A 15,019-nucleotide genomic window follows, 5' to 3' on the forward strand; every position below is an offset into this window, starting at 1 on the left:
CTACGCAGGTAGACATGGTGCTATAGAAGGAGCCAATAGTTCTACATCTGGATTCGTGGATCAGCAGGCAGCAGGAAAAGAGAAGGGGGACAGAGAGAGACAGAGAGAAAGAGAGAGGCACAGAGACAGAGAGAGAGAGAGAGAGAGAGAGAGAGAGAGAGAGAACATTGCTGGGGCTGGCTTGGGCTTCTGAAATGTCAAAGCATAACCCCAGTGACATACTTCAACAAGACCACATCTACTCCAACACCGCTGTATGTTTTAATCGTTCCAAATAATGTCACTCCTTATTAGCCTATGGGGGCCATTTTGTTCAAACTACCACAACTGGTGCCCCCCCCTTTTTTTTAACACAGGGGCATAGACCATGCTGGCTTTTCATTCTCTATGTAGCCAAGGATTACCTTGATTCTTAGCCTCCTGTTTCCATCACCTAGATATTTATTATCCAGTTTATGTGGTGCTGGAGAATCAAATCCAGGGCTTTGTAATTGTTAAGCAAGTAATCTACTAACCTAGCAGTGTATCCTTAGCTCAGAATTGATATCTTAGATTCTAGATGTCGGCTAGAAAATCATTTCTAGCAGCACTCAGAGGAGGTTGAGTAAGTATCATGCCAGCTAAGAGTATGTAAAAAAGTTCCTGTCAAAAAAAAAAAGCAGTGTCTTGTTTTTCTGAGTTTAGTTCTAATTCAAAAGCATAACTTGTTTTTCCCTTTTCCTCTTTCTATCTTTTCTTTGGATACTGACCAATATCCTAAGCATAACCATGTTTCCTCAGAACTTATCATTTTCTCATTTTCTTTATTTTTTTTTCTTTCTGAAGGCCTCTTCTCTCCTACCAGATCTCCATTACTGACCCTAGTTCAAAAATTCTTCAGCCCCATCTCTCTCCTCGCTGCTTCAAGCATTTAGGTGATTCTCCACCTGTGGGTCATGACCACCTTAGGGGGGTCGAAGGACACTTTCACATCTGTCACATATTGCATATAGTGCATATCAGATATTTATATTATAATTAATTACAGTAGCAAAATTACAGTTATGAAATAGCAATAAAATAATTTATGATTGTGAGTCACCACAGCATGATGAACTGTATTAAAGAGTCACAGCATCCAGAAAGTTGAGAACCAGTACTTTACACCTTGTCCAGTGATTTTTTTTTAAAGGGGGATTCTTGTCTCCATTTTTGTTCTCTTTCAGTATCCTTTGACCAACTTTTATCAGGAATTATGAGAAAGCTTTCCAATTTAACTCACAATACTCCTTTCTTCATGTAAACTAATTACGAAAGAACTCACCTTCATTTTTCAGGCAACTCCTGACAGCTTACTTTGTCTTTGACTCAGTTCACTATGAATACAGATATTTGTTGAAATACACACCTTAATTAGCCTTTTACTAAGCTCTTGTGGCTTCTGTTGAGGTCAGCCTGTATGTAGGGCCTTGCGATTGGTTGCCTGGGATGTCAGGGGAATGTGGCAGCCTTAAGTTATGACGTTGCTGCAGCTGTCAAGAGCAGACAATAGGCTGTCAGGCAGAGGAAAGGGAAGATAGATTTCCATAGAGGCTGTGGACTTGGCAAATGCCATCCATTGATAGGTCTATAGAAACAACATCTGTGGAAATAACTGAAAACAAAACAAAACAAAACAAAACAAAAACAGAAAGATATTATTTGGAATGTTAGCTAGCAGGAGTGAAGGAATGAGGATGCAAGTGTACTGGAGCCTTGTTGCAGACTGAGCCCACAGAAAGAAATTGTGTTGATAACTTTAAAGGAGCGTTGCTAGATTTCAGACGGGCAAAGTCAGACAAAGACAATCAAGGGGCACCAGAGCTTAAAAGAGAAAGCCTACAAAGAATGCAGTGAGTGAAAAGGGGTGGGGGGCGATTGTTTTCTCTCTACTAGAGACAGCATTTAGCAAATGAATGGGTAGTCAGATCCTTACCAGCTTGTTAAGTGTTCTGTTTTTCCAGGGTGACTTTCACTTGTTTGCTTTTCTACTAAGAACAAAGATGCATTCCAAAATCGAAGTGTAATGGATACATTCCACTCTTCGATTTGCTGGCAATTCTTGACTTCTGATTATGCTAAAGTGTGTTTTCCTCTGCAGAAAAAAAAAAAAAAAAAAAAAAAAGAAAAAGGCTTTTCTCTAGTAAATGAAAATCTCAAATAACCTTTCTTTGTCAGGAGTTTCGTGAAGTTAGTCATTATTTAAATGGAGAGTAGTAGAGATAGAGAAATCAGAACATCCTTTTACGATGTTCTTGTGAAATAAGTCTTGCAATGAGTAAATTAATGATAGTGTTACTTACAAATATGTAACATATTTTGTACAGAGATGACGAAAACTTACTATTATTTATTTTATAGGCACATGGAAAAGAAATGAAGAGGAAAAAACACAGTAACTTAATGACCTGGCTATAAGTTACAGAGTGAAAGCAAATACAAAATTTGAAACTCGGACCTTCCATTTCATCAGCATTTTTGAAAATACAAGTGAGTGTTTTTAGTCATCTTGCAAGTTGATCCATTGACTCGGAAACAGACAATGGTGAAGGCAGCAGTGTCATTTTGATTAAAAATAAGGTTGGGAGTTGTCTCACAAATGTAAGTAAATTCCTATTGTTTTCCTAATCTTGAATACAGGTGTGAACTGATACCATTAAGCATGAGAAGCAGGGTGTGTTGGTAGTGCTTGCCTACTGTACACAGAGCCCTTAATCTGATTCCAGGCACTATATAAACCAGATGTGATGGTTAATGCCTGTAATGGAGGTGGAGATGGAAGAATTAAAAGTTAAAGGGTATCCTCAGCTATATAATGCCTATAAGGACAAGCTGGGCTACCTGATGTTAGCATTTAATTAGCAGCCTGCTTCGGGGTTGCCTAGTAACCTATGATGTCACCATGTGTCATCTGGCAGGTGCAGTTCAGTTGCACAAGAGCTATAAATGAACCCCTGTCTCTTACCTCTCTTGTTGCACTCTTGTTCTCTTGCTCTTCCTCTCTCTTACTCTTACCCTTCTCTCGTCTGTGGAGAGGAAGTGGTGTCCCCCTCCACTCCCCCGTCATGTCTTTTTTGCACTCTTTCTCTCTCTATCTCCATACAATAAACCACTTCATATAACATCTCTTGTGAGCATCGTTTCACCCGAGACCTTATTTAAAAAAAAAAAAAAGAATAGGGGGCTAGAAAGATGGTTCAACAGTTAAGATCATTAACTACTCCTTAGAGGATCAAAGTTCAGTTACTGGCACCCACCTCTAGTGCCTCCCAGCTACCTGAATAACCAGATCGTAGTGATCCTACTCATCTGACCTCCACAAACGTGTACAGCACACACACATACATACACAAACACACACACTCATGAATTAGAAATAGTAAAACTAAATATTTTAAACATATGCATTTATTTATTTCATTTTATCTTATATGTGTGTGCCTGAGTATATGTATGTGTACCATGTGCTTGTAGGAGCCCCCTAGAGATTAGAAGAAGGCATCAGACCTCAAGGAACTGGAGTTACAGGCAGTTGGGAGTCACAAAATGGGTGCTAGGACCTGAACCTGGGTGTTCTGCTATAACAGTAAGTGCTCTTAACTGCTGAGCCAACTCTCTAGGTCATAAAAATAAATCTTTTTAAAAACTAAATAAGGAAGATGTCAACTCATTGAGTTTTAAAGATCTATTTTTAAAAATAACAATTTATGAACTAAACACCATCCATTTTGCAAAATAGCCAGGAACTCTGTGAACTGAGCAGAGTTTAGGTTTTGATGGCAGCAAAGGCTGAGGAATGCAGAAACAAGGAACAAAAACCACACTGGATACTTTGTTTCTGTTAGGTTATTTAAGGGCAAATTGTGCCAGGCTCCCAGCTACCTGCAACCCCAGATCCTAGTGATCCTTCTCATTTGACCTCAGTAAGCATGTGCAGCACACACATGAACATATTCAACACACAATACACACACACACACACACACACACACACACACACCACTAAAGTTGAAAAAAGAGGCTTTTTCTGGCCTTAGGCAGGAGCATGTTTATTCAGTGTCAGAGGGTATCTTTCTCACCCAGGTGTGTAGATGGCCAAAATGCCTGCAGAAGATGGGCTGTGGTGTCTTATAGGTGTGGAAATGACTTACATAGTCCGCAGGGGAAGCTGGGAAATATAGTCTTTCAGCAGAAAGATTTCATTCCTAACTCCGAGTGTATGTAAAAATAAATGTAGCGGGGGTGGGGGAGGTTATAGCTGTTTTCTGCTGAGAAAGGTGTTTGTCTAAGAGGATAGTGCTAGACCAAGTGAAGCAAGCAATCTTCTGGTCATATAGCAAGAGGAGTCTTGATCAGCTTGATGGATCAGGCAATTGCCATTTTTTCTTCCTGGAGAGACTTGGAAAATTATTGTTTGATGGCTGTAGGCAGATGATTTGGTTATGTAGTAAAGCAGAGATTTTTCTGGGAAGGATGAAGGACAGAAATGATCAGAAGCAGGAGAAATGGAATGGATCAGTGAGAGGAAGTGATTATGGAGTTGATTCAAGGTGACAGTGACTAGTCCCATTGTCAGAACTGTTTCACCAAAATGAACTAGCAGAAGCCTCAGGGAGCTGCAGAACATCAAAGGAAAGGAAGAGGAGAAAACAGAGGACTGATGTAAAGAATTGTATCTGGTCCAGGGTAAAAGGGGTAAAGGTCACTTTTACCCATTTTCTCCACTGAATTTAAAGGGCCTTTTTAAAAAATAGATGTATTGGGAACAATTGTCTAGCTATATTTTAGGTAATTGGACTGAAGAATTCGATACTATGATGGAGCAGCTGAGAGTGGCCATTGTTACGGCAAATTCTACCAGAGTGGACGCAGGACTAGCCACAGGATTATCATCATGTATTGCTGCAGCCATGAATCATCTGAAGGAATGGGCGGGCATGGGAGCGTTAGCAGGCCTTCTGGTGTTGGTCTCCTTGGTTTGCCTATGGTATATATGCAAGATTAGAGTCTCACAACAGTGTGATGCAGCCATGATCATTCAGGCCTTTACAACCATTGAAGCAGGACAGTCTCCCCAAGCATGGCTGGCTACCATAAAAAGCTGAAATGTTACGCTCAGGATGCGAGGCTAAGCACTACACTCAGGGTCAGCCGCTTTGGACCCAGAGAAGAGCATGTCTGATTGCATGCGGGTTGATGCCCCAGGTCCCGCCTCTGAGAAAAAGGTATCGGACGGGTCTGTTGCTCTTTGGGTGGATGACACCTAAACGAACATTGGTACAAAGTCCCAATTTATTTCTAATATCAGAGATCAGACCTCTACTCTTGCCTGATGCGTCTAAAACAAAAAGGGGGAACTGTAGAGAGCTGCGTAATGCTGTGCCTTAAAGATGGAGCTGGTTTCCGCCTTCCACCTTCCCGATGGTGAGTGCTCTCTGTCACAAACAACTCCATATTTGGCTAAGACTGAGGATCTGGCTTGCTTCCTTGTATGTGGACCTATCTGCATTGCCCACGTGGCACGCTGGGGTTGGCTACCCAGAGGCTATTTTAAGCTGTGGGCTGGCTTTCCCCAGGGTCAGAAGATTGTTCAAGGTTCCTGAATAAACTGCATTGAGAAGAACAACAACAACAAAAAAAAAATCAGAAAGAAGAAGAGGAGGACCTCCCCTATCAGTGGAATTGGGGAGAGTCATGCTTTCAGAAAGGTGGGAGGGTGGGACCAGGAAGGGAGGAGGGAGGAGCTTATGGGGGGATACAAAAGGAATAAAGTGTAATTAATAAAAGTTAAATAAAAAATTAAAAAAAAATAGATGTATTGGGAATAAATGGAGCTGTTGTAGGGTGAGAGCTATTGAGAGAGCTTGTATGCAACTTTTTTTTTGCATATAAGGTAAAGTTCAGTAAGTTAAACATTTAAAAGACAGGGTAAGAAGAGAAGTATGAATATAATAAAGAAAGAATGATCAATGGAAGAACCCAGAATGAGATGAAACCCAGAAGGAATTTTTGTCTTGTCCCTGTGTTTTTAAGCCCATTTCAAACCAGCTAGGATTTGTTGGTGGTGTGGAAGCATCATTGATTGAGAAGGGCACAAATCCCATCCTTAGCAGCAGACACATCTAGTCCTTTTAACAATCAAGGAGTCGAGCTAGTCCTGTAAGATGTAAGCTGATCTGAGCTGGTGAGACAGAGAGGTTAATTGATGTAAAGAAAATGGTTTCAGTCTGTTTTAGTTCGGAGTCCCCAAAATAATATCTAGAGTGGCAAGAAGAGTTGGATGGCCCATTAGTCAACTATCAGAGGTCACCTGAACTGCTCTTAGGGGAACTATTACCTTCATGACTGACAAGGGCAATGAGATGAACAGCAGTTAGAGCACCAAGAGATCATGATAAAACTTAAGAGTTGGCGAAGATCCAGAACATAAGTCAGGAGCTACTAACTGTACAGTTTTGTGGGGAACATTAAGAGACAAAATTATATGAGGAAAACATTTACATCAAGATGAGGTAGCTTTAATTAGCTATTTGTTTACATCAGACTCCTGCATAAGGAACATGCACCTGGATGCTTTGTAAGAGAAGTCAGTTAAATTTTAACATCTAAAGAACGAATTTGAACAGAAAACTTCTAAGTGATATTCCTTGTTTCTACCTATGATGAACTTGGTATATTTGTTTCAAATGTTAACAATACCAGCTATTATTAAACGAACAAAAACTGAGTATCTCATGCAAAATACAAACTTTGGTTAGAAATAATTTGATAAGGTGATTTTTTTTCAAAATTGGAACCCCATTTTTATATAGCTGATTTTGATTATTATTTTATATTAGATGAACTTTAAGTTTACTTTAAATTTGTTTCAACTTACTTGTTTCAGGCTTAATTTGGGCAACATATGCAGAATATTGTATGATGGGAGATAACAGAAGACCCTGTAATGGGAGACAAAATTGGTCTCTCCCTCCAAGCTTGTCTCTATAAATAAATTACATTTGTACTTAGCACGGCTGACCTTTAATCTGTATATCTTAATTATCTTTAACAGCTGACAATTAGTAAGAAACTTTTTATGAGATGATGATTTTGTAGTTTTGTCCCTGTTAAGTTTGACTCTTAAAATCATAACTCTTAAATTAAAGATACTTTAGTATTAAAATAAACTTTAAACCATAAATATAGGCCAAAGAGTGACTGGCTTTTTATTTTTTGGTGTACTTTTACAAAAATGCCACTTTCTATATGACTCACTTTGTCCAAAAATCTAAATCTGAAAAATAGCAAAAAATATTATCGTTTTTTAAAATTCTTTATTAATTACACTTTATTCACTTTGTACCCCCCCTGTGGTTCCCTCCCTCCTCCCCTCCCAATCCCTCGCTTCCTCCTCCCTCTGCACGAATGCTCCTGCCCAAGTCCACTGATAGGGTAGGTCTTCTTTTCCTTCCTTCTGATCCTAGTCAATTAGGTCTCATCAGGAGTGGCTGCATTGTCTTCTTCTGTGGCCTGGTAATGCTGCTCCCCCCTCAGGGGGAGGTAATTAAAGAGCAGGCCAATCAGTTCATTGCAGAGACAGTCCCTGTTCCTATTACAGTGGAACCCACTTGGATACTGAACTGCCATGGGCTACATCTGTGCAGGGGTCTTAGGTTATCTCCATGCATGGTCCTTGGTTGGAGTATCAGTCTCAAGAAGGACCCCTCTGCTCAGATTTTTTGGTTCTGTTGCTCTCCTTGTGGAGTTCCTGTCCTCTCCAGATCTTACTATTTCCCACTTCTTTCATAAGATTCCCTGCACTCTGCCCAAAGATTGCCCATAAGTCTCAGCATCTGAATTGATAGTCTGCAGGGCAGAGCCTTTCAGAGGTCCTCTGTGTCAGGCTCCTGACTTGTTCCCTCTTTTCTTCTTCTGATGTTCATCCTCTTTGCCTTTCTAGATAGGAATTGAGCATTTTAACAAGAGTACTCCCTCTTGATTAGTTTCTTTAGGTGTACATATTTTAGTAGGTTTATCCTATATTATATGTCTATATTAGTGTGTATATACTGTGTGCATCTTTCTGCTTCTGGGATAGCTCACTCAGGATGATCTTTTCCAGATCCCACCATTTACCTGCAAATTTCATGATTTCCCTGTTTTTTTTTTAATTTATTTTTTATTGCTGAGTAATATTCCATTGTGTAGATGTACCACAATTTGTGCATCCATTCCTCCACTGAGGGGCATCTGCACTGTTTCCAGCTTCTGGCTATTACAAATAAGGCTGCTACAAACATGGCTGAGAAAATTTCCTTATTGTGTGCTTGAGCCTCTTTTGGCTATATGCCTAGGAGTGGTACAGCTGGATCTTGAGGAAGCAATATTCCTAGTTGTCTGAGAAAGCGCCAGATTGCTTTCCAGAATGGTTGTACAAGTTTACATTTCCACCAGCAATGGAAGAGGGTTCCCCTTTCTCCACAACCTCTCCATCATATGCTGTGTCTTGAGTTTTTGATCTTAGCCATTCTGATGAGTGTAAGGTGAAATCTTAGGTTAATTTTATTTGCATTTCCCTGATGGCTAATGAAGTTGAACATTTCTTTAAGGGTTTCTCTGCCATTCGATATTCCTCTATTGAGAATTCTCTGTTTAGCTCTGTACTCCATTTTTTAAATGGATTACTTGATTTTTTGCTATTTAACTTCTTTAGTTCTTTATATATACTGGATATTAGTCCTCTGTCAGATATAGGGTTGGTGAAGATCCTTTCCCAATCTGTAGGCTGTCGTTTTGTTCTGACAACAGTGTCCTTTGCTTTATATAAGCTTTTCAGTTTCATGGGGTCTCATTTATTGATTGTTGCTCTTAGAGCCTGTGCTGTTGGTGTTCTGTTCAGGAAGTTGTCTCCTGTGCCAATGAATTCATGGCTCTTCACCACTTTTTCTTCTAAGCAGTTTAGTGTGTCTGGTTTTATGTTGAGGTCTTTGATACACTTGGACTTTAGTTTTGTGCAGGGTGATAAGTAGGGATCTATTTGCATTTTTCTACGTGTAGACATCCAGTTAGTCCAGCACCATTTGCTGAAGATGCTATCTTTTTTTCCATTGAATGGATTTGGCATCTTTGTCAAAAATCAGGTGTCCATAATTGTGTGGATTTATGTCAGGGTCTTCTATTCGATTCCATTGATCCACCATTCTGTTTCTGTGCCAGCACCATGCAGTTTTTAGTATTGTTGCTCTGTAGTACAGCTTGAGATCAGGGATGGAGATATCTCCAAAAGACCTTGAGACGTTTTATAGAGGATTGTTTTGTCAATTCTGGGTTTATTTTGATTCCATGTGAAGTAGAGAATTTTTCTTTCAAGGTCTGTAAAGAATTGTGTTGGTATTTTGATGGGAATTGCATTGAATCTGTAGATTGCTTTTGGTAAGATGGTCATTTTTACTGTGTTAATCCTGCCAATCTATGAACATGGGAGATTTTTCCATTTTCTGATATCTTCTTCTAATTCTTTCTTCAGAGACTGGAATTTTTTTTCATACAAGTCTTTGATTTTCTTGTTTAGGGCCACACTAAGGTACTTTATGTCCTTTGTGGCTTTTTTTGTTTTTTATGATCTGGTTTTAAAGAAACCATCTTGGAAGCCTAGTCTTGTCTCCTTAATCTCAGAAAAGAAATACAATGATAAATAGAGGGATACCATGTGATCACCTTAAGCAAGATCATGGTAAAGTCATGTGGCATACTTCCATCTTGATGAGGTCAACAGACAAGATGTTGGCAAGACTTATGTACTGCAAGGTGAACCTATCAAGCACGCACCTTTTTGCTAATCAAGAGTTGAATTCGAGTTATACACAAGCATGCTTTAGAAAATTAAGATTACCTATAAATAGACTGTTTTTTTTTTACTGTCAACCTTCTCTGTTACAAGTTTAATCTAACTTCTTGTTATGAATTTTACAGATCTATTAAATCACACTCAATGAACTTACAAATCTTAAAATACAGAAAGTTAAAGCTGAATAAAAGCTTTAAAGATCGTAAACAAAAATCAAGGAAAAGAGGGGAGAATTTAGAGAGCTAAACACCTTGTTATTTGTAACCTTTCTGGGAAATACTTTACTTTTTAGTTATTCTCAAGCTCAAAGTATCTTTTCTTGGGCTGTTCTGTTTATCTCTCTCCCTATCAAAGAGTCAGGTGGTCAATCTGACCCAGGAATGATATTGGTGGAAACTTTTAAACAAATATACTTGGGTCCAAAGCAGGTGGTCTAAATTCTAACTCCAGAGCCAAACTTCTCAGTAGAGTAAAATACTATGAATCAATTATTTTCAATATTATCTATACCCACAAGACATTTGAGTCTTTGTAAAACTAAACCTGGTGGGGCAAGATGGCGGCGCCGGGAGGACTCTCATTCTGAACAGCAGCACAGCAGGACAGGCACAGTGACCAGCAAGCAGAACTCACGGCCATAAAACACAAGTGATTGTGTTTCTCAGGTGAGAGGATACCCCACGGTGGGGGATTCAATCAGCTTTAACTCACCGGGCTAAACTGCGGAAGAGACCCTGGTTCCTCCAGGTGCTTGGTCGCCAGCCCAGAGCTACACACCAGCGTGATCTGGTCACTGTCCCAAACTGAACTGTGGGCCTACAACATCACAGACTGGATTTTCCAGTCGAGAGATAACCCTACGGAGAAGGAAACAATTGGGACCGACCTTAGGTCACCCAGACATCCCCTGGAAAAGACTCGGGTTCTGAGGGTGCTCCAGGAGCCAGCCTGGAGCCAGAGCTGGGGTCCCAGGCGCCGGCACAGAGCCCGGCCTGCCTGCGCACCTGATTCACCGCCTGAGATAGAACTGTGGGTACCAGGGCACCAGAGACTCAGTTTCACCGTTGGGTGCAAACTCACAGGGAGGGAAACGGCTGGTCTGATCTCAGAGCACTCAGCTGATACCACCACCCAGGAAAGTTCTTGGGAAAATTACCCTGTTTAGGGAGATGCCCAGGATCGCAACGGCCAGAAAGGCGGGGCCATGGGCGGGCCTCTGTGCCTGTGGGTTCTACTGGCCGCCACCTCAGACAGAACGGTGGTCCCCAAAGCAAAAACTGGGTGTCCCTGGCAGGAGGAAACCCCTAGCGGGGAGGATCATCAGGTCTAACGCTCAGGACACCCAGCACCAAAAGACTTTTTGGATTCACGCAGACTCTAGGCTCTAGCTTTCTAATGCAGGCATGCGCCATTATTGAGTAACACTAGGGCACTGGGGCACACAGCTGCATCCTCAGACCTACAAAAGCCAGAGAGCCATTACAGCAGCCCTCAGATACTGTGCCAAGGATCAACCAGTTACCCCTAGCTAGATTGACAAAACTGTGGGAATCCCTGGTCCTTCAAGAGGGATGCACCCACAGCATCTGGACCAGAGCAGTGCCTGCAGCCGACATCCCAGACAGGGACACACAGCTTCTGGTCCAGACTGAGGCACCCAGCCTCCAGACCAGAGCAGCTCCTCCAGGCGCCAACTCAACCTAGGTGCACATTCTCTGGGCCCAAAGCGGAGCACTCAGTCTCTGGCCCAGAGACTTGCTGGGTGCTCCTCTCACTTTCCCGGACAGAACTGTGTGCCCCAGGATAACAGACTGAGTTTCCCTGTTGGGAGAAAAACCCCACAGCTAGGGAATCAGCAAGTTCTTCAAGAGGACTGTACCTGGAAAACTGTAACAACAGCAGCAGTTCACTAAATTTATAACGAGAAACCCAGCAGTGGGGCAGCTGTCTTGAGAACTTCTATGGGTAAGAGGAGAGCCCCCCGTGCCTAACAAAGACCACAGCTACTACTCAGGGCTATACACCTGAGGTGAGCAGTGGCAATTCCTGAGAAACACTGGCCATACAGTGACCATAACCAAAAAGCAGAGGAGGACTCCTTTAGGAAAAATCATCTTCTGGCCAAGGGGATTCTCCCTACCTCAGGACTCCAGGAAGCACAGAAACTAACAGCCAACACCTAAAACAGCTCAATGGGTAGAGGTCAGCGTAAAAGCTCAACCAACAAAAGACAGAGCAATATGGCATCTCCAGAACCCAGCCATCCAGGGGCAACATCCCTGGACAACGCAGCATAATAGAAAATCAAGAAGATGACCTTACATCTATGCTGATGAAGAGGATAATAGAGGGAACAAATAAAACACGTAAAGATTTAGAGGCTATCCGTAAAGAAATGGAGTAAAACTAAACCCAGTGATCTACATATCTATATTCAGTTTGTGTATGTGTCTACAGATGGTAGCAGACAGCCTGAAATGCTTTTAGTACTTAACTGTTAAAAGATACAAGCAGAATTTTTCAGGCTTTGGGAAGCAGAAGCACAGGTAGAGGAAAAGCACATGGTAAAAGAGTTCTTTTATCTTAAGAACAGACACAAGTTTGGAGGCCCAGCACAAACAGGTAGGCATTCTGGCTTTGAGCATGTTTGTAAACCAGAGGGTTGAGAAAAATTTAAGTTAGTTGAGAGTATTATAGGTGATATGGCTTCATCCTATGATGTTATTTTGTCATAAGGAGTTATTTAAATCTGTCTAGATATTAAAAAAATCTGAATTTGGGCCAGCAGTAGCCATTTCATTTATGAAGCTCCACTGAATCCCAGACCTAATGTCACAGGGCTAGTGGAAGGTTCTCAGAGTTTTGGGCTATGGGCCAGTAGAGAATTCCAGGAATTCTTGGCCAACCTTAGCCATTCTAAAGATACTGAAATCTTTGGCTAAGCAAGTCTCTACAGAAATTTGGAGTGGATGTGGGACAAAGGAAAAAAAAGGGAGATCAATATTCAATTGCTTAGAGTGTCCTCTTGAAATTACTGTATGTAAAGGGACATCCACAGCTGTTTTAATTCCAGGATTAAACTACCACAAGGCCAGTGGTATGTTCACAGAGCCTTTAGCTGAGACAGTGTTTTTTTGCAACCAGTAGATGGTTTCCACTGCCTTTGACCTAGTAGGTCTTACAGAAAAACATCCCAGGGAGCTCCTAGGCTTAACTAGGGTACCTCTGAGTTAGGTCGACCAGATGATCTTGTCCCTGAATTTTGTTACATGTATGTTCTGGTCAAATGCAGTATGATCTTCCATCTAGGTCAGACTGTTTCCTGAGACAATAAGGTGAGAGACAAAGGGTGGAGACAGAGAGTAAAAATAAAAGTCTCCCCTAGAAAACAGGTGGTCCTTCTGGGCCCTTTGGTCCTAGATTAAAGGCTTGGAGCTTCCCTTTTCAAGGGATGGAGTTTCAGATCCTTTCCTGTTTGTATTTCTGTGTGTGTGTGTGCATGCGCGTGCCATTATATTAGATTATTTAAGTTCAGTTGTAGAGAGACAGAAGAAGAAAAAAAAGAGGCCTGTTCAGGCCTTAGTCAGGAGCACATTTATTTAATGTGAGTATTTCTGTATATGTGTGTGTGTGTGTGTGTATGTGTATGTATGTATGTATGTATGTATGCCATTATATTAGATTATTTAAATTCAGTTGTAGAGAGACAGAAGGAAAAAAAAAGAGGCCTGGTTAGGCCTTAGTCAGGAGCATGTTTATTTAATGTGAGTGGGTATCTTTCTCACGCAAGTGTACAGATGGCCAAAATGTCTACAGGAGAAGATGGGATGTAGCCCCTTTAAGGGTGGAAATGATATCTTCAGTCTGCTAGGAAAGCTAGGAAGTATAGTCTTTCAGCAGGGAACTATCAGTTTCTTTTTGAAGAAATATCTCAGGTAGTCGCTGGTCTCAAACTTGCTATACAGCTGAGGATGACTTTGAATTTATTTTTTTCAAAGATTAACTAATTAGGTATTGAGGATGTAGCTAAGTGGATAGAGTATTTGCTTAGTATAAACAAAGCCCTGGGTACCATCACCAACACTAGATATAATGTGGTGGTACATACCTGTTGTTTAATCATAGTAATAGTTTTTAAAAATTAAAAGCAATGCTAAATGAGAAGCAGAGCATGGTAATTTGAGCCGTAATCCACCTAGAAGGTATGGTTAGTCAGATCAGGAGTTCAAAGGCATTCTCAGCTACATAGTCCAAAGCAGGCCTGGTGCACATAAAACCTGTTTCAAAATAATATGTATTTATTGTCTATTTGTACCTTGTTGGGGGTGCTAATGTTTGTAGGGAAATAGGGTTTTCTTTTACTGGTTCTTAGTCTCATTAATAAAAGAACCTGGAAGCTAAATACAAAGGAATTCGCTGGACAATTTTATTAGAGTTTAAGAAAAAAATCAACAAAGAGTGTAAGCTATAAATCTCAGTTGCTCACAATAGGGTGACAGATCTTCCTTCTCCTTAGCATGTTATTGGGTGAATCAGATTTCCCCAGGGTGTATCTGGTGTGTGTGTGGGGGGGCACTCCCAGCAAGGTGATTGGCAAATCTAGCTGGATTAACTCAAAAGAGACAATGATATGTAATGTTTTGGATAATTTACCTTTCCAGTGTTACCAGGAAAATGTGAGGGAGGGGGATCCTCTCAATGACCTCCAATGCTACCTAATATGACATCCTATGCCACAGTCTGAGGATAACTTTCCAGAGTTGTTTTTTGCATTTCACCTTGCTGGGAGAGAGATTCTCTTGTTCCTTCTGCTGCCCAACATATTCCAGGTGTATAAACAGATGACACGACCACTCCATGGTATGATTAAGGGGAAGGTTTTTATAGGAGATATCAGAGAAAGAATAGCCAGAAGCATCTGGAAGAGTTCAGAGCAGGGAGAGAATGTAGTAGACTTAGCATGTTCAGTAGACTAGATCTGGCCAGGAGAGAAGCAGGAACAGAGGAGAGACACAGAGACAGAGACAGAGAGACAGAGACTGAAACATAGAGGGACAGCACAAGAAGACAGAAGGACAGAAGGACAAAGAGGAGGGAGCAGGGGAAGGGCGAGAGAGAGACAAAGAGACTGAGGGGAGACTGAGAGAGCAAAGTTAAAATAGCAGTGTTCTA

The 15,019-nt window shown here is 41.1% G+C and overlaps 1 long non-coding RNA gene across 1 annotated transcript in view; it reads left to right on the forward strand.

Annotated features, from left to right (window-relative positions):
* The window catches only part of LOC132650147 (uncharacterized), a 102,368-nt gene that overhangs the window by 48,578 nt on the left and 38,771 nt on the right, over positions 1-15,019 (forward strand). Inside the window, exon 2 of the long non-coding RNA XR_009588539.1 lies at positions 2,380-2,619. This is a non-coding gene — a long non-coding RNA (uncharacterized LOC132650147). The remainder of the gene's footprint in view (positions 1-2,379; positions 2,620-15,019) is intronic.

The sequence above is a fragment of the Meriones unguiculatus genome, chromosome X (assembly GCF_030254825.1).
Source record: "Meriones unguiculatus strain TT.TT164.6M chromosome X, Bangor_MerUng_6.1, whole genome shotgun sequence".
Lineage (NCBI taxonomy): Eukaryota > Metazoa > Chordata > Mammalia > Rodentia > Muridae > Meriones > Meriones unguiculatus.